Genomic DNA, 18,858 nt, shown 5'->3' with positions numbered 1-18,858 from the left:
GCAACAATGCTCTGGCCATTTTTTGTGCCACCTTAAGCCCTACAGCTACCTATGATTTTTCAGGCAGGGAGAGAAAATCAACCCATTATTTCGAGTACCGGCAACCCAGGTCAGAGAAGCTGCATGCTCCTGTATACACACATATGTACACATAAATAAGAGGGATGGAGGGAGACAATTTCTCAGCAGCTCTGGGGAAAAAGCTCTTTCGTGATGAAATATTTTACTTAAGAAAAGCTCCTAAATCAATTGCTGCCAGGCAAGGGAGGGAGGAGGGAGGACGAGGGGGAATGATTTTGCTCTGTTCAGCATTTTCCCGTTGCTCCCTCCCACTCCATGAGCAGGTTGCAGGCTGCACCTTGGCCACAAACAAGGATCGGTCCCACGGCAGGGCAGGAGGAGATGGCCTGGGCCAGTGAGGCTGAAGGAAGCAGCACCGGCTTCTTCCTGCCACCTTCCCTCCCAGCACAGCGAGAGCAGAGCTGCCCTATCAGTTTAACATACCAGGGACTTAGAGGGGCTTACAGGGCTGCTCTGTGCCGGGGATAAAGAATGGGAGTTTGGCAGGAATAAACATGTCACTTGGGGAGCCTGCTCAGTGAGGCCTGATTTCCCTCTCGCGTCGACGCGCCGCTGGCGCAGCTCCCCAGATGCCGTGCACTAATCCTGATTTATGCTGGGTTTTGTTGGGAGCAGCCTCTGTGAAGCCCCGCAGTCACGGGGACAGAGCTTATGAGGAGGAAGGTCGCAGCCTCCTCACACTGCTGGGTGCAAAGCTCATGGCTGTCACCTAGACTCTTGCGTTGGGGCAAGCTTCTCTCTACCTTTCCAAAGCATCACTGAACACTACCAGGGCTCAGTAAGTGCTGTTGGGAGCTAGGGGAAGGAGGATTAATTGCAAGATGTAGCAGTGCTCACTGCACTCAGCTCCTCTGTCACATGCGCTGAGGTTAGGCCACAAAAAAAACAGCCGCCATTTTAAAGCACCTCACCCCAAACCAGCAGCCATTTTGAGGTATCCCCACCACCAAGCAGCCCTGGCTTCAAACGCCTGCAGGACGTGCTCTCTCTGGCAGCAATGAGACACGTGGCTTTTTGTAGAGCAAGCCAGGTGATGCTCACACACCTTCCTGACACGGTACTGGAAGAAAGAGGCAGTTCATTTATGGCAGCTTTGAGGTTCTTGTAGAAGAGAGAATAGAGCATCGATGTGTTCCTTAGGAACACAGTTGTTTTCAAGTCTTCCCTTTACAAAGGGGAGGTTGTCACTAGTGGAACTTGCTGTTCCTCTCACAGTCCTTTATTTTCTGGTCTTTCTCTATCAGGAAGAGGGGAGGGAAAAATTCCCTGCACGGGGTCCCTGCAGGTTTCCCCAGGACAGCCCCTCAGCAGCACTCAGCCCTTTGCAGCTCTGTCACCAGACCTGGGCTAGCTGGGCAAACCCAATGTTTCATCCCCCTACCCCCATCGAGCAGCACACCAAGCAGTGTCTCCACCACATCTCAATGAGAAGCCCACAGACTGCAAAGCCCTCATGGAGGTTTTTTTGGAAGGAAGTCATCTCTCACTCCTACCCTTTCCCTGTCTTTTCCCCCTGCTCAGTCACGTCGGCGCGATCTTGGCGCTTGCCGAGAAACTGCAAGGTCCCATCAGCAACACAGCCCAGGGCACTGCAGCTAAATTCCCCCCAATCTTCCCCAGACATTACCTAATTGATAAGGTGGCTGCTCCCTGCCCAGAGTGTGCGACACAGCCGGGCTCTGTTCCCCTTCGCTATGACATCATGCCGGCCTTTGCTGCCCATGCATCAAGCTGCCTGCAGGCTTCCTCTTCCACCCTAGATAAACGTGGCGGAGGCGAACTCCCTCAGCAATGCTGGAGAAAAATAACAGCACAGCTTTTGCAGGCAACCATTTGGCATCACTTGGTTTGCAAGGCTACAGGTTTCAAACCGATGCTTGCAGCGTGCTGCACCAAATGCTGAAATGGAGGACAAGGTTGCACGCAAAGAAAAACATGTGGATTTATTGGCATCAATAAAGCCAAGTTCTTACTTTCTTCACAGTTCCTTTTGGTTTACTGCCTTCCAACACTGTCCCTCTCAGTGCAGAGTTTACACCACGGAGTGTAGCCTCCCCCGTGATATGGAAGCTGAAGTCAAAGTTACTCTTCTCTACCCACTCCATAGATTTGTCAGAAACAAAAAGATAACTGTGAACTCCTTACTATCACTACAGACCCCAGTGGGGCTCAACAACATTTTCACACTAATGTAATTACTGAAACATGTGGTTGTATAAGCTAAAACCAAATTTCTGTCTAAAATCCTGTGTAACTTAGTGAAGAGAGACAGAAAAGAAGTGAATTTCAATATCTAAAAACCTTTCTTAAATGACACATTTTTCAAAAAGGTTTTCAAAGAAAGTTTCATCCAAAATACCATTTGCTTCAGAACCAAACACATTTTTTAAATTATGAAAGAACTGCCTAAACAATTTACACAATACAACCTGAAGATATGTTTCTTTGAATGTACGTACAGACATATACACACATGTAAAGAGAAAAACAGAGAAAGTGAGGGAGAACCCACAAAGACAATTATCTCCTTTTTATTTAGATCAGAGCTAACCCTGAGCAATTTTTCCTTCTTACTTCAGACATCAAACCAAAAAAAAAAAGGTCAGCTATTGACTCATAATACTTGCAATATCCTTTACTTCCTCCCTTGCTGAAGTAACCCACAATGAACATTCAAGCCCTGAGGTCTAAAGCTGCATTTATGAAGCTGAGGAAACAGCTAACTTTTGAGCCAGAAAAAACCAAACCAAACCAAACAAAATAAAAATACCCTTAAAAAAAAAGAATAACAGAGGTCTTCTATTAATGCCAATCATGTAATTGCCCCACCAACATGCTATGGAGTAATTGAGTGTTCAGTCGTTGTAACTTTCTTCATCCTACAAAATTTCCTTGGATGCAAAGAATGAAGCAGTTTTGGACCCACGTGAAATCCACGATTTCACTGCCACCATATTTCTCTTGCCATGTTACAAGAGGGAGAAATGGAGTGAGCTCAGGCTTGGGCTGCTGTAGGCAATACGGAAGTGAGCGACAATGTCTTATACATTAATTTCTCTCTTTTTTTGTTTGTTTGCTTGTTTTAGCAAGAGAGAAAAGTTTCAGCTGTTGATAAAATATGGGTTATTCCAGAAATATTCCATGGAATTCATGCCCACATGGCTGCAGAGCCCTCTAACAGGGAAGAGCCCTGTGTCTGCCTGCATTTTAACTCACTCGGCATTTTTTTCTCCCGCTGCGGGAACACAGGAAAGATGAGATACAAACACGATTTTATTTCCCTATCTCTCTCACTTGAGGAGAACATAGCCATAATTCCACTGAGAATAAACAACCCCACAGCTAATCTCCCCACTCACGAGGACGGTTTGTTGAAATTAGTGAAAGGATGCAGACGTTGCACAGACTGCTTGATAAGAGTTATAAGCACTGGTTTGTTATTATTAAAGAGAGGGAGCATAACTTTGCTGTCTCCAATGATTTTAAAACACAACATTCTCCCTGACAGCTATCTCCCTACCTATTCTATTTACATTAAATGGATGGGTGAGTAAGTGTGGGATGTCCGTATGGAAAAAAAATATAATGGCTTGGGTGTTTTGTCTGTTGTATAGGTTTTTGAGGATGTAGCAATATAAAACCCCCAAAAATAAAGAACAACAGCAACTCAGACAGTATCACCAGAACTCGGGGAAAAAAAGCCATTAATAGTAGAGCCTAAAGCCTGAGGGTTGGATATGGGCAGCTTAATTTCCTTGAAATATCAACACAGCCACAAATAAAGAAATCAGTTGTAAATGTGCAACTAGTATTACCTGAGCTTGTACGTTGAGCTGTATGTAATTAATGGCATAAGAAGTTTGGTTCAGAGATGTCTCTGACGCCAAAACCAGATCCTTTAACTTAAATTCTGGCTAAAATGTAATGCTGGTGGTGCAGTATCCCTAGTGTTGCTTTAGGAGCAAGAAATCAACTTTCATTTGGGCAGACATTTCATTGCACCCAGTGCCCGTGGCACTACCAGTGCTGATAGCAGCGCTGAGTATGAGAGTGCTGGGGTGGTCCACTCACTGCAGGTGTCTGCAAGGTGAGATCTGAGAAATGTATTTGGGCTGAGGTTGCTTTGAGGCAGACCAAGTGACAGTCTATATTTTATACCAATCTGAACATCACAGGATCCTTGTCCAAGGCTCCTCTGAGGTTGTGGCAGCCAAGATAAGGGGTTGTCATCATCCCTGTTGGCTAGAATAGACATAAGCAGAAAAATCCTTTGGCTAATGCTGTCCTGGCACTTGCTGAACATGCAGGAAAGGTGGAAAGATGGAGAGAAGTAACAATCAGTGAGGCTCAGAAGGATATGAAAGTAGGATTTTCTATATCTGATGCCACAGACTCTTGATTGCTTTTTTGCTATCCCACTGGCTTGTCAATAATTTTTCTATGTGTATTTATGCCCTAAAGAGGCAACTCTGCTACCCCTGTTTGCTCTCTGACTAACAGAACCACAAAAGCAACTTTGTGTTATTGCTAAAATTGCTGTTGAACTAAACACCAATTCCTTAATACATCTTCATCAGCTATAGCTGCATTTTCTGAAATGACTGAAGGCACAGTTGATTCCAGTTCAGTTTTACACAAGATTCAGAGTGAAAATCAAGCACAAACTTCTCTGCCTTCAAATTCTGAAGATTAGACAATGGAGAGTGAGAGAATCTGAAACAGTTGTTCTGATGCATGAAATTGATGAAAAATACTTATCATTTGTTCAGCAGGTCAGTTGCAGAGATGCTGCTGTGCAGCCACTGCAAGCCCAAATGTCTGTGTGGCTTTGTGAGGCAGCATGGTACTGGGTGTCAGGCTTTGCTGTACTGCACACCTTGATGCAAGACAAACCACAATAACTGTTACAGTGTCAAACAGCAAACTGTTACTTGCTTATTGTTATTCTGCTGCTTTTTTAAAAGGCAAACATGAAAACAATGTGGTCTGAATTACATGGGTTTTACTTTTATATACAAAAAAATGACAGATAGCTAACAGTTATTAAAGCTGCACTTTCTGAAAAAGAGATGCAAGCTATCCAGCAATCAAGTGTGTAAAACTTGCCACATTTCCTGGGATTTCAGTGCACTAGCTTCTTTTTCTCATTATTTCTTTGATATATTCTAAAAGATTTACTTCATACAGGCAGGACAGTTTGGGACAAGTCCAGTTCAGCTCGGCTATAGTCTTCTGTGGGACCACAGAAATATATGCACATGTGTGCATGTGTATATACGTATACTTTGTATTTGTGTGCATACAGACCTACTGTGTGCATATACACTAACCCATACGCATCACACATCTTATTCTGCAGTACCAAAACATTGTATTCATAATAATAAGAGGGATGTGACATGCTGTTTCCTTTCTGAGCAAAATGAGCTACAAATGCTGATTTTTTTTTTTAACTTTGTTGTATTGCTTGTTATTTGCAAGTGTTCTCATCCCATAGAAGCACATGACTGGTGATATACCTTCAGTAGAGCTTATTTGTAGGTCTAACCTGTCACTTGAGCGTGCCATGCAGTCATGTGTTTGTAATCAGAGTCCATGGAGCTGGCAAGAAAATAACTATCTTTTCAGCTGTTCAGTCCTTTCACCAGCATCACATTTAAAGAGCAAACTATAAATGCTAAGTGGTTGATGAAGCTTCCATAGCTAGCAAATTTTCAACTTCAAAAGCTTTTCTGCTTCCGAAGTGAACAGTTGTGAACCCTCTGGGTTCACTTTTCATGCTTTTAATATATGCCATTCCGTTAATAACTTTTGGTGTTTGTGGCTATCATATAAGGACTTAAAAACACATGAACATTCCTCATGGTTAAGAATTGCAGTTCAGAAATGTGTTCACAGGAGAAGACCAAACAAGGGTTTCACAGCAAAGGTTTTATGTTATAAAAACACTCTCAGAATTAGAAGATGCACAAGACTTTTTTTTTTTTTCCAAGAACTGTTGGAGACTTCTGGATGTTTCTGGATATTTACTATGAGATAAATACACCCAGAATCTGTTGTAATCAACTCCTGTCGGATCCTAATTGTCACTTTGGTGTTTGAGATCTGGGGTTAACCCTGTGGGATCCAGTGGACCCTTGTGAGAAGGTCTGCTCTCCACTCAATGGGACATTAATATCCTTCTTGAAATGAAGCAACAGCCACCAGCAACATCTTTTTTTTCAGTACACACAAAAAAGTCTTTGTGGTTAAAGAAGAAGGTAGGCAGGGAAGATTTCAGAGACCATAGGGGATGATGTTAAAAGATTATCCTGTCCAGAAGATATTTTCAAGGCAAGGCATAATACAGCCCACTGTTTATAACTCATTCATCTTGGTATCAAGTTTATAACAAATAATATCAGCAATATTTTTAAAACAACAAATATATCCTCACTGAAGAAAGCAATATATTTTTTGGATTTCTAAGTTAGAGGGTAGTCCTAAACAAGTATTCCACTTTAGAGCTACAGAGTACAAAGCATGACCTTATCACACAATCACAGAAACACTGAGCTTGGCAGGAACCTCTTGACATCACCTAATCTGCCCCTGCAGCTCAAGCAGGGTCACATAAAGCAGGTTGCCCAAGGCTGTGTTCATTTGGATTTTGAAGATCTCCAAAGGTAGAGACTCCACAACCTCACCTTGCACCCTGTTCCAGGTGTTTCCTCATATTAAATTGGAATTTTGTTGTTTTAATCTGATTATGTCACCTCTTGTCCTGACAACTGGTACCAGTGAGAAGAGCCTGGCTCTGTCTTCTTTATTCCATCCTGTGAGATATTTGGAGACATTGATGAGATCCTCCTGAGCTTTTCCTTCTCAGGCTGCTCCAGCTCTCTGCCTTTCCTTATAGGAGAGATGCTCCAGTCTCTTCATCACTTCTGTGGCCCTTTGCTGAACTCCTTCCAGGATGCTCATTTTCCTCTTGTATTAGGGAGCTCAGAACTGGATCCAGATCTCCTGATGCAGCCTCACCAGTAAGGAATCCAGGGGAAGGATCACCTCTCTCAACCTATTTGCCACACATCCTAATGGATGCTGTTGGCCACGAAGATGCCTTGCTGGTTCATCATCAGCTTGTTGTTTATCGCATGATCCCACTCTTCCTTTCACGATTGATTGGTCTTTGACACGGAGCAGCGAAAGGACAAAGGCAAATGAGATGATGTGTAAGGGATCAACCCTGAAAGCACCTTTTAGACACAGTGGGTATGCCCAGTTTGGGTCAAAAAGCTTGGACAAAAGAAGTGGTGGCAGAGTGGGGTGCGTCCATGAACCAAAAACTGAAGGCATTTCATTGTGTGCCTGGATAGCTACTGCTAGCTATCCCTGTGCAGGACTACTGCTTCAACAAATAGTAATTGCCACCAGTAGCACCCTGCTATTACATTCACCCATTTGCACACATTTAAGTATTTGAAAACTCATGCTTATACAACCCCGTAGAAGTTAACAAAGCTTACCCCCTTAACAGCTGGGGTGAGCTGCTGGCTAAGATAAGGACTGGCACTGCAGGCACAAAGTAGGAAGGGCTTTGCCTCTCTCCTCAAGTTTTACCAACAAATCAAAGCAGACAAAAATCGAGCGTTTGAGCTGGCATCTCATAAATGTTTGCTTTCACAGAATGTTCAAATCACCCAGGTGAGCATGATGACATCCCACTGATTCAGCACAGATTTGAGCATGAGAACTGCCTCAATGTTTCTTCAAGAACATCTGCTGAAAATGTTTACAAGGCTTAGTTTCTTTACTGCTTTTCTCCTCTCTCACATCACCTTATATGTACACAAAGAATTTGAGCAGTTAGTATATAAAACCTCTGTATTAACAACTGTAAACTACTTTTGGGACAAATTGCATAACAAATCACTTCTGGTTTGCCATTCTCTTTTTATGTGCAATCCTACCCAAAGAATTCTTGCCTCAAATACGTATCTCATCTCTTTACTTATTCTCTGCATTCATAAAAATAACGGTAAAAATAATTTAGACCAAAGATAAAAGACAGTGAGAAGGAGAACAAGGCTGCCAAGACCTAATGCTCAGCTACCTAATGCTACTTGGATGTAGCTGTTTTCAAGACTCAATGGACAGAAGTAGGTCAAAGCAACTGCCATTGCTTAGGAGCCCACTCGTCATGCTCCAGAGCACCTGGGGCATTAGCACAAGGCTGGTAGGTGCAACATAAATGTATGGGAGACACAAGCTAAGTGCTCAGCAGCTGAAACTCGGTGTGGAACACCGCAGGCATGGCATGTCAAACAGCATGTAGATATCTATGGCTGAGCAACTCAATCAAACGTGTCACCTCACAGCTGTATAAAGCCAGGAACGTGCGCAAGGAAATCATTGCTGCAATTCACCAAGTGGTTTTCAATAAAGCACTCTTTAGTCTCTATCCTGTCACTTGAGCACATTTGACTGATTTAAGTGCAAATTAACAAATTATATGTTGATGTAAGGCAAAGATTATTTTCCAGTAGCTTCTGCATTTTCTTTCCACACTGTATGAAAGTTATATGGTGAATGAGACCGGCAGCAAATGACTGCCTCTCCTAAACCACTCCACATGTAGGTGAGTGCCAGTTCCTGAAAAATGTAGGTGCCTTACAAATAGTGAAAGGCAATCAAGAGGCAGAACTAGGGAAAACTTTTCCCAGCTGTACCATGTCCCTGTACCTGAGGCTCTGTGTGCCTGAATGCCTTTTGGTTACAGTGAACACTGTAGCTGGCCTTGAGACAAAAACTACCGTAAGATTGCATTTGCTTCTGCCTGAAAACAAATAAGCAAACAAACAAAAGAAGCTCAATTCTTTTGAAACAAGTGACAGTAACTTATTTTCAAGCACTTTCAAGAGAGGAAAATATGAAAATATTTAAATTCATCGTCTTAAAAACGAAAGTTACTCTTAGCATCCTGCTCAGTAGCCAAAAAACAGAATCTGAAACAAAACCAAAAATTGTTCATGCAACTCTCTTAAATTTAGATTTGAATAAATTAAATTAGCTTTTGATTAGATTAAACTAAATTGTATGCCTGTTCTAAAAATGGAAATGAAATAAAGGAAGTCAGGATTTGACCACAATTACAGGCAAGCTGGCAGCAGTGAAAATGGTTTTCAAACATGTTTGGGAATCAGATATCTACAAGGTTTCATATGCAAATCTGTGCCAGAACAAACTCTGACCTTGATAAGATTTACTTAGGATCCTATCTGTTCGAGACTGTCTTTTAAATACAAAGGTGAGAAAGAACAGAAACAGAAGGTGGGAGAAACAACCCTACATATTTTATTGACCAGATAACCTTCCAAACCTTGGCAATTCCTGCTGCCTCCTTCCCTCCGTGAAAACACTGCATAAAAGGAAGAGTAGAAAGTCTCATGTTGGCTTTTGTGCGGAAAAGTCTGCATAACTAAAGGTGAGAGAATCTGCTAGTATACAATGTTATCAGCACTCACTGCCAACTCTGAAGAGGTGTATCTCCTAGTGACAGAGCACACATTTGCAGTTTCCAAATGGCCACGAGTCTTTTTGATTCACGTGCAGTTTTTACTTTGAGACATGCTGGTAAACTACAGCAGACGTTCCAGTGAAAGTAAGCTTATTCAAAAACACTTTTCAGATGCTGCCACAACTTTGCCCAACCCTATTTATACAATAATCATGGCTAAACTTGCAGAGCAGTTATTGCAACAAAGGCAAATGTTGTATTCTGCTCATCTGACCCTCAAACATCTATGCATTAAGACAGCTTTCCTGCCTAGTTGCCACTGCTTGTGACAAGACAAAAATAAAACCACAAGCCTCTTGTAAACTTTAATCACCATATTAACACCCATGAGAAAAGCTTTGGGTGATCCCAATCTTGTTTAAGAGGGTTCAGCTGTAGATACTTACAGGATGTTCTGCCCCTGCTGATTGCTCATTATCCAAAATTAGCTCCCAGAGAAGGCTTTGTCATGGTGTCTGGCAAAGTGGTAGCTGGACCTGTTTTCAAGAGCTTTTGACATTCTCAGGACCTCCGCTCCTCCAGGAATGCGTGCCTTCATGGAGCAGGACGTTATTCAACTCTCTGCAGGGACAAGTCAAGAGTGTTGTTACTTGATGAAAAAACAAACCCCTAGAATAGTAGGGCAATGACAATTCTATTGCTTTCCTTATATACTATCCAGTTATTGGGGGGTTTTGCTCATGCTTAGTGGTTTATGAGCCTGATGGGTTCAGGCTCTCTAACAGATTCAATAGGTCTTGGGCACAACAAGACCAATCTTGTAGGTTTTTTGTAAGCAGAATTCTGGTTGATTTTAGTGATGCTCTCCCAGCATTTTGTATAAATAATTCTAGATGATAATTTGAATTCTTATTAAAGCAAGGCTTACAGATTCTAAACTCTGAGAGCCTGTAAAACTACACTGGTTTGATGATTTCTTCAAAATTTTCCTGGAGGTTACAGTAGCTGCTGGTTTAATTATTTGTAAGATGATGTGATAATGTAATACCTTCATTAGATATAATACTTTTCAGTGATATCTGTGGTAACTTTGAGCTCATAAAATGCTGGGAAGGCTGGTGTGTTGTTTGTGGGTTGTTTTTTTTTTCCATAGAAAAATGCTTTTTTTTGTCAAAACACTGTTTCACAGAATTGTTCATCAGAAGAGGCCTGGTCATGTTGTGTCCACTTTTATGTTGATACTGTGAAAATGTTTAATTTTGTTTATTTTTCAGTTACTGCTGTATATATATATGTATATATTGCATAGCACATTTAACAAAACGTAAGCAGAACTGAAACTGATCAGAGTAGCAATGCCAAAACCAATATTTCTCACATTTTCAAGATGAAAATCTCATTTCCAAGTGAGAAATTTCAGTTCTTTCAAAGGAGGGCTTTTTTCCATGATTTCTCATGAAAGCTTGCTGTAGATGCTTTGCTTCCCCTGGCTTTGTGATAGGAGTGGAAATGTGCTCACTATGAAAAAAAAAATCACATCCTCTCATTTCATTTTTAAGATTTTTCCTCTTTCTTTTCATTCCATATCATTAATATTTTTGTGGTAACCGCTGCTTGGTATTGCTACATTCTTCCATATGAAAACTTCTTTTAATGTGGCCATTATGTAAATAAATATCTCTAAAATATACTTTGCTATGTTACAAGCTAGAGCTCTAAAACATATGCTTCTTATAACTCTTATAAAAATTAATGAAACACTCATTCTTACACAGTGTGCCTAGCTTAACTTTGAAAGACTACGTGAAATCGCTGAACTAAAATAAATGAGATTGCTGTTAATGTAAAATATCCATTTGAAATACTCTGGTATTTAAATTTAGCTCATTCTGCCTCTGGCATATGAGTTTGGAAGTAGGCCAGCTTGTCTTAAAAGTAATAAAGTACTATGCAAATCCGGAACGCACCGTTTGGGAGCAAAGCTGTACTTCCACGCATCGACTGTCCTTGGGTGTAAGCGAAGAGAAATGGCTTCTCAACAATTAAAATCATGCCTTGGAGATGCCAACAGAAAGATTTTCACTTTCTCAGTTGATTCTGTCTGGCGTTTCCCAGCTCCTGACTATTTGCTCCCACGGGAGCTGTATTTTCCACTAAAATTAAGACAAGAAGTTCTGGAGTGATGCTGGTCCCAGCCTGTGGTCACGGCGCGGTTATAGGCAGAGCTGTGCTTGGCGCTGGGCTGCATGCACCAATTCCTGCTCAGCCCCTCATGGGTTGCCCGCACCCAGGGCTGTTCTCCAAAACACAGAGGTGATGAGCACTCCTGGTGGCACCAAGAGCTGGATGGGTTCCTGCGGCTCACAGCCCCTGTGCTCCTCGTCAGAGCCAAGCAGGTGGGGAAGCAGAGCCCTTTGATCCCATCCCAGCTCCAGGTGGGTCTGTGTCCTTTGGTTTAATGGTGAATGAACGGTGTTCCTCAGGGGTATGAGAGACGCAAAGAAGAGCCACTGCCATCCCAAATTTTAGTCTGGACTTGAGGAAGTGTAACAGGTCTGCGTGGGACTTGTCTCGACGTGTGGACAAGTTAAAATCATTACTGCAACTGCAACTGTGGTGGCTCAGTCACCGTAACTTCCCATTCTGGGCAAAAACACAGAGAGAAGTGTTCCCAGCCTCCTTTACAAAGTTTGTAAAGAGATGCATAGCTTTCTATCAACAGCACGAGACAGAAAAATAACTTCATTCGCTATTTCTAGATGTGCAAGTCTCTCTAATAGGTGATAGTGTCTTTGTGATGACTGCTCTGGCAGACCTTCCCACTCAGTCTGTGCTCTACCTGAGCACCACGAAAAGGGGTACATCACTGCGGAGCAAAGCAGTGAAGTTCCCTGAATCATGCCATTCACAGAAGCTGTCTTCAGAAATGCATGTCTTTTTCTGCCTGAGCAACAAAAAATAAGGCAGAATAAGCCATGTGTTTGTTATCTAGCAACTGGTGCGGGAGCAGGTAAATAGAGAAGAATTAAGGGCAATTTCCAGGCTGAGAGGAAAGAGAAGCAGGGAGGAATGGTTCAGCTTTCCCTGCAAAAGACAGATCTCTGTTTTTTTGATGCAGAAATAAGACAGGAAGCGATGCAGTCTGATCAAAAGGCAGCTTGAACCACATACAGCTTCCATTTAAAGCAGCTTGCAGCTGGCCAGCCCTTTTCAGGATCAGATCAATATTTGGCATAGGCCACTACTGTTTGCTTTCAACTTTAGTCATTAAGAAAGACCAAAGTTTTTCAGGTCATACAGACAATTTCTCCCTGAAGGGAAAATGAAAAATAGGAATATTTGCCAAGCTGAGGGGATAGCAAATGATATAAGGCTGCAGTTGTTTTACAAGAAGCAACCTTTCCAAACACTACACGTTCTTAGTAAGAATGGTATTAACCCACTTAGAAACAGTACTCTACATCAACATTCAGGCCGATTTATTCTTGATCAGCCTGCTATTATCTAGGACTCTTCTTGAATCAATCAAAACCTCTTGTAATGGAAATATTCCGGAGCAAAAAGTGTCATACCTTGTAAAAAGGGAAATCCATTTCACTATTGCATATATCACATCAATAAAAAAATCACTTATCACTGGACAAGAAGACAGATTTTTTTCAGAGTGGCTGGGATTTGGGGGGAGGAGCAGAGGTTATGGTTAATGTTATTAAATTAGGACTACTGTTTGCAACTTACCTTTTGAATGATGTATTATGTTATCCAATGAAGCAAATCTACTGTGGTTTTCATCAGTTTCTCTTTTTCATACTAGCAGCAGTCAGGCCGAAACTCTGCATTGGTTTTTGTTTGTTTGTTTGTTTGTTTTGCTTGTTTGTTTTAAGGAAAAACATCAAGGAATATTTAAAAATAGTGATTTGCACTTTTTTTTTCTTGTTGTCAGTATTCCTATTTTTCCTTCAAAGAAATGGTGATAGCCAAGGACAAAGGTTGTGCCAGGGCACAGGGCATCTTCCCCCCACCTCTGCATCAGAAGCACAGGGGTGCTGATATCCGTGCTCAGAACAGCATTTTCCTCCAAGTGCTTGTGAAGACCAGGTGAATCGTCTCTGATGGCTGTGTGGCTGCCTAGAAGCTCTGAGGTGGGAGGGCTGGAGGAATCTGGTTGCTGTGGGCACGCTGAAATGCAGACGTTGCTCCTGGATGGCCACCAAAGACTTGATATATCGCAGCTTCAGGCAGGTGCAAGGCACAACTGCTGCAAAATGCAGGTACAAGCTAAGCCAAGAGGAGGTGTCACTGTAGTTCGCCTTGTCCCACTTTGGTGCAGTGCTGTAGAGAAGACAAACACATCTCAGAATCTAAAAATCTGCAGTTTTGATCTAGCTTCACTTTCAGCAAAACAAAGTAGATTTTCCTGTTGGAGGCTAGAAGCTGCTGTCAAAACACACAGAGCATCTGCCTGGGATTTGTCTGGCCTTTCCAGCTCCTTTCATGCAGAGGCTGAGTGGAAAAGCCTGCACGGATTCGGTTACCGTCTCTTGCAGGAGCTCACCTGCCAGCAGTGTGTGGCCAGATTTCCTGGTTCCACATTTCAGTGCTCCTCAGGAGTGATGGGCTGTAGGCTCAGAGCTTCACTGACAACGTGCGGTTTGTTTAGGCAGAGCCAGTGCCAAAAACACTTTGCACCTGGAAAAGCTCCCCCTCGCATCCTCACATGAGAGTCCCAGGATTCAGGTGGAGAAAAAGCCAGGGAGAGGCTGGGCTGTGAGCTGCCTCGTGCTCTGCCATGACCGCAGGCTGACACAGGGAGGGCTGGGGAGATACATCCTGCTCTCTGCATCTCCGGGCCACCAGCTCTCATCTCCTTGGCCAAAGAGCAAAGCCAAGTGGAAAAACTTCAGGAGAATGTGAGTGAACACCTCTCACACAGGCCTGCAGCTTCTTTCCATGGCATGTGGGCATCTCTCTGGAAACAGTGCCAGCACACCTCACCGGCTGGCTGTGGCTGGCAAAGGAGGGCAAGTGAATGGGAGCAAGCATGAAACCTGGGGTTTAACATCTTTAGATAGGATCATAAGGATGAGTGGGTGAAAAAACTTCATTCCAGATCAGTAGGAATCCCTTGCATAATAAAATGATTTATCCTCGTGACTTTCTCTGTAAAACACTGATAAAGAATATTGGTAAAGACTACATATTCTTCCAACATATTGAAATTCAGGGATCACCTCCTGCAATGGAACTTTAACCAAACTGTCAGTTCCTTTTTTAAACCTTCTGTCATCCCATTATCAGAGACCTTGTTTTGTTTAGCTGAAGCCTGTGACAAAAAAGAATCCTACAGAGAACTTCTTTCCATAGAGGAAGGTTGTTTGCATTCTGCTCCTCTTTGATTACAGAAGGAAGAAATTCTGTGGGATATCCTCATATGGTTCTTTGTTCTCACTTTAATTTCTATTCAATTGTTTAGGTTAAAGAAAGAGCTTGTGAAGCAAAGCAAAGCACGCATGCACACACAAATCTCCCCAAAATATTGTGGAATGCAGACTTCTTCTCACCTATATACATAAACAGGAGGGGAATGGCTGTTTATGAGAGTGGATAGTGATAGGACAAGGGGGAATGGTTTTAAACTGAGACAGGGGAGGCTTAGGTTGGATATGAGGAGGAAGTTTTTCACCCAGAGGGCGGTGAGGCACTGGCACAGGTTGCCCAAGGAGGCTGTGGATGCCCCATCCCTGCAGGCATTCAAGGCCAGGCTGGATGTGGCTCTGGGCAGCCTGGGCTGCTGGTTGGTGACCTGCACACAGCAGGGGGTTGGAACTGGGTGAGCACTGTGCTCCTTTGCAACCCAGGCCATTCTGAGATTCTGTGATATGAGACCATCTTAACAAAACAAAATTCTCCTTGGAGCTGAAAGGAGAGCAAGACTGGCACAAGATCGGGTCATAACAATTCACCCCACTTTTACCACCTGCTGCATCTCTCCCCACTCACTATGGAACCAAGTCTTCAGTGGTCTTCTGTTTCAACATCTGCTTACCATTATCTCTAATCAGTTTTGCTGATAGAGGTTTCCTTAGAGAGTGGAGAAGCTAATAGATTTTTTTTTAAAAACAGCTACTGCTTGTAGCTGAGAAATTATCTTTGTGGCCTGCAAGGGTGAGAGACCCAGTTCCTAACATTCCCATGCAGACAGTGAAGTCTCACCCAGCTTTATCTGATTTGCTCCATTCTATTCCTTATACTCCGCGCACATAATGGCATAATGACTGCAATACATTTTTGTTTAAACTGCAATTAGTCAGAATGCACAATATCCCAAGGCACCGAATGATCAGGGAATGCACTGTAAGTAATTGTTAAATAATGTGGTAATTTACTATGGTTTCTATCAAGAGTTGTGCTGTCTGCCAAAGGAAGGAGCTGCACTTGGAACATGCTGCTTACAGTCAGCCAGAGCAGTTGCAACGATTTGTCACTTGATGCAAAACTCTTCATTACAGAAGTATAACAAAGTGCAAGGCCCTACAGGAAGGAGAATGGCAGTTTCCTGACTGATAGAAAGGCTTACTAGAACATGCAGCAGCCCACATTTTGCTGGGATGGTTGTACAAAAGGCATTGGCTCTCCAACAGATATTCGTGTGTCATAGCATCCCATAGCAAGGCAACTTCTTGGGTTTTAGCAACGGTAACTGAATCCTCAGCTAAAGAGCAGCAGTCTAGTGCTCACAGTGGAAAAAAAATAGAAGTCTCAGTGTCTCCCAGACGTTTATAGTCACATAAAAGCACAGTACCAGAAAGTAAACAGTGAAGAAGTTGAGCTTGAGAAAATCCCTGTCGAATTTCTTTTTGCTGAACATAATGAAGTGAAAGGTAGGTGACTTAAATCTGAACTTTCAATGGGAGCGGGATGGCAAGGAATATCTGCATCTGAGCTTTTAAACTGTAGTCTTTCTCTAAAAAATAATTTTCTGGGTCTATCAAATACTATTTTTATTGAATTTCCTTCTGCTGGTTTGTTTTTTTCTATTTCAGAGAAAACAGAGAGCACACAGTTGAAAAAACACATGTGAGTCCAGACGATCAGCGCTGGAAATTCCTACAGTTCTGGTGAAAACTGGGACTGGAGAGGGGAGAGGGAACATACACAATGTCTCTGCTGAAGGACGGCCTCAAATCCAAGAGACCCTTGGCCAGTTTGGGTCTATGCCACCAGCTGAGATGCGGGCTGGGACACGGGCTTTTGCCTTACAGCTCAGGTGAATGCAGCAACACGGTGCTGGGACGGGGAGGACTCTACAAACGTGTGTGGGGAATAAGCTGTAGTTGCAGCTTTGAGGCAGTTTTGGCATAGAAATCCACGTGAAATCCGATGTCCTCAGTTCCGCTGCTTGTGGAATAAATTTGTTTTCTTTATTTCTAAAGGGCAGTGCAAATCTAACAACTGCTTATGAATTCATTCATCTATATTCACACCTGAAGGACTATGTGGACTCACAGAGCATCCCCAGCACAGACATCTCCACGTCTTGCTAATGACATTTTATAAGCTCGTGTGACTGCAGTAAGTAAATACAGCAAAGCCAGGAATGTGAAGTCTGGGCTAGACGTTTGTGTTTCGATGGCTCCTCGTCTCTGTGCCTTATCTGCTCTCCTACCAGAGCGGCTGGCAAGCACCATCTCCTGAGTGCTGATGTCTCTGTGCATGTGCGCATAGGGAAATAACATCAGATCTCCTCCCTGGGAAAAGGCTCCACAGAGCCCAGCACAGTGCAGCCAGTTTTCTTGTCACTCCTTGCAAGGCAATGATCTCATCCTTGTTGTCTCCAACTGTTGTATCTCCAGTGTAGGAGAGAGAAGCAGCAAGGGACAAGGGGAGAGGGAGAGGAAAGCTGCTAGAAGAAAGACCCCATTGTTGTACACTGTTATTTGTGTGAGTACTTGCCAACACAACAAGATTGGGTCTGATGACATGAACTCGAGGGTCAGCGGGGAGCTGTGCAAAAATGCCTGAACTCCTTGTGCTCGTGATCCTTAGGAAAAAAAAGCAGATTCCAGATGTGAGAGATCCTTCCTTCAGCCACTCAGTCTCCTCAATCTGCAAGATTACATAGCCTGAAAAAATGCCTGCGCTCATTAGCATGGTAGAGCAATTGCAATATTTGCCTTGGAGAGAGAACTGGACCAAAATCCTAGACACAACCACCAAAGCGCTCAAGCAGGTTGGTATTGAATTGAAGTTGAACTTAAGTTCAGATTTAAACTTCAGGGAATTGTTCATAAAGCAAAGGATAAATCCAGGAACTACACTTAAGAAAAGGCTGGGAATGGACTGCAAAAGCCTAAGGCCGTGGCGTACAAATTGCTCAGGGAAAAATGGCAGTGAAAGCAAGACCGAAAATTTTCAGGTACTAGTGCATGCTGCCAGGAAGCCAGACAAAAACAAGCCCAGAGGGGGGCTTCCATGATTATTTTCTGTGTCGTTATCATTGATTCTGTCTGTTTGGCACTCGGTTCACTGTGCACCCACTGAGGATGATCCCCCGCTCCATGCATCCAGATCTGGCTGAAAACAGTCACAGCAGTCAGGGGAACTCGGTGCTGATGGGGCTGAGCGTGCACCAACAGAGCAGACACCGTGCCTGCAAAACCTCCTGCAGAGCATGGGGGGATGCTGGCTCTCACTGCAGCTACCACTTGCTAGAGATGGGGGTCAGTGGGGGATGCTGGCAACTGTTTTGAATTGTTTGCAAGCACTTTTTTACAGCAGGTGCCCGTGACTTTGCAATGCATGAGCACATCCCTGTTCAACCCGGACCAGCACCACCGTCCTATTTCTCAGCTCCCTCTTACGTGAGGGTGAGACTGAACAAGTGCGTGTGAAGGCTGGAAGCACTTCCTAATCTGGGCTTGTCTGGCAATAGCCCGGTGGTCCCGCGTTTCCAATGTTTGTGGAGCCAAAGCCACAATTACACTGCACTCCTTCTTTCTCCTCCCCTGCAACTTTTTTTCTGGCTGTTAAGACTCCGCAATCCACCTCCCCACAACCCCTCTCACCAGTACCCCCCCTTTTTTTCCCTCGCCCTGGTCTTTGTTGCACTAATTAGATTATCTCTGCCTCAGGGACCCAGAGAGCAGTCCCAACAGAGCACAGCCTGGAAAGACAGGCTACATAATCCCTGTTATCAAGGGGGCTGTCATTTGGCATGTAGATCAACTAATTCTTTCAATACCATGGGAGCAATTGTACATCTTAATATTGATTTTTCC

This window comes from Tympanuchus pallidicinctus, unplaced genomic scaffold (genome assembly GCF_026119805.1).
Source record: "Tympanuchus pallidicinctus isolate F22 unplaced genomic scaffold, pur_lepc_1.0 scaffold3, whole genome shotgun sequence".
Taxonomy (NCBI): domain Eukaryota; kingdom Metazoa; phylum Chordata; class Aves; order Galliformes; family Phasianidae; genus Tympanuchus; species Tympanuchus pallidicinctus.
Note: the sequence above shows the minus strand (reverse complement) of the source record.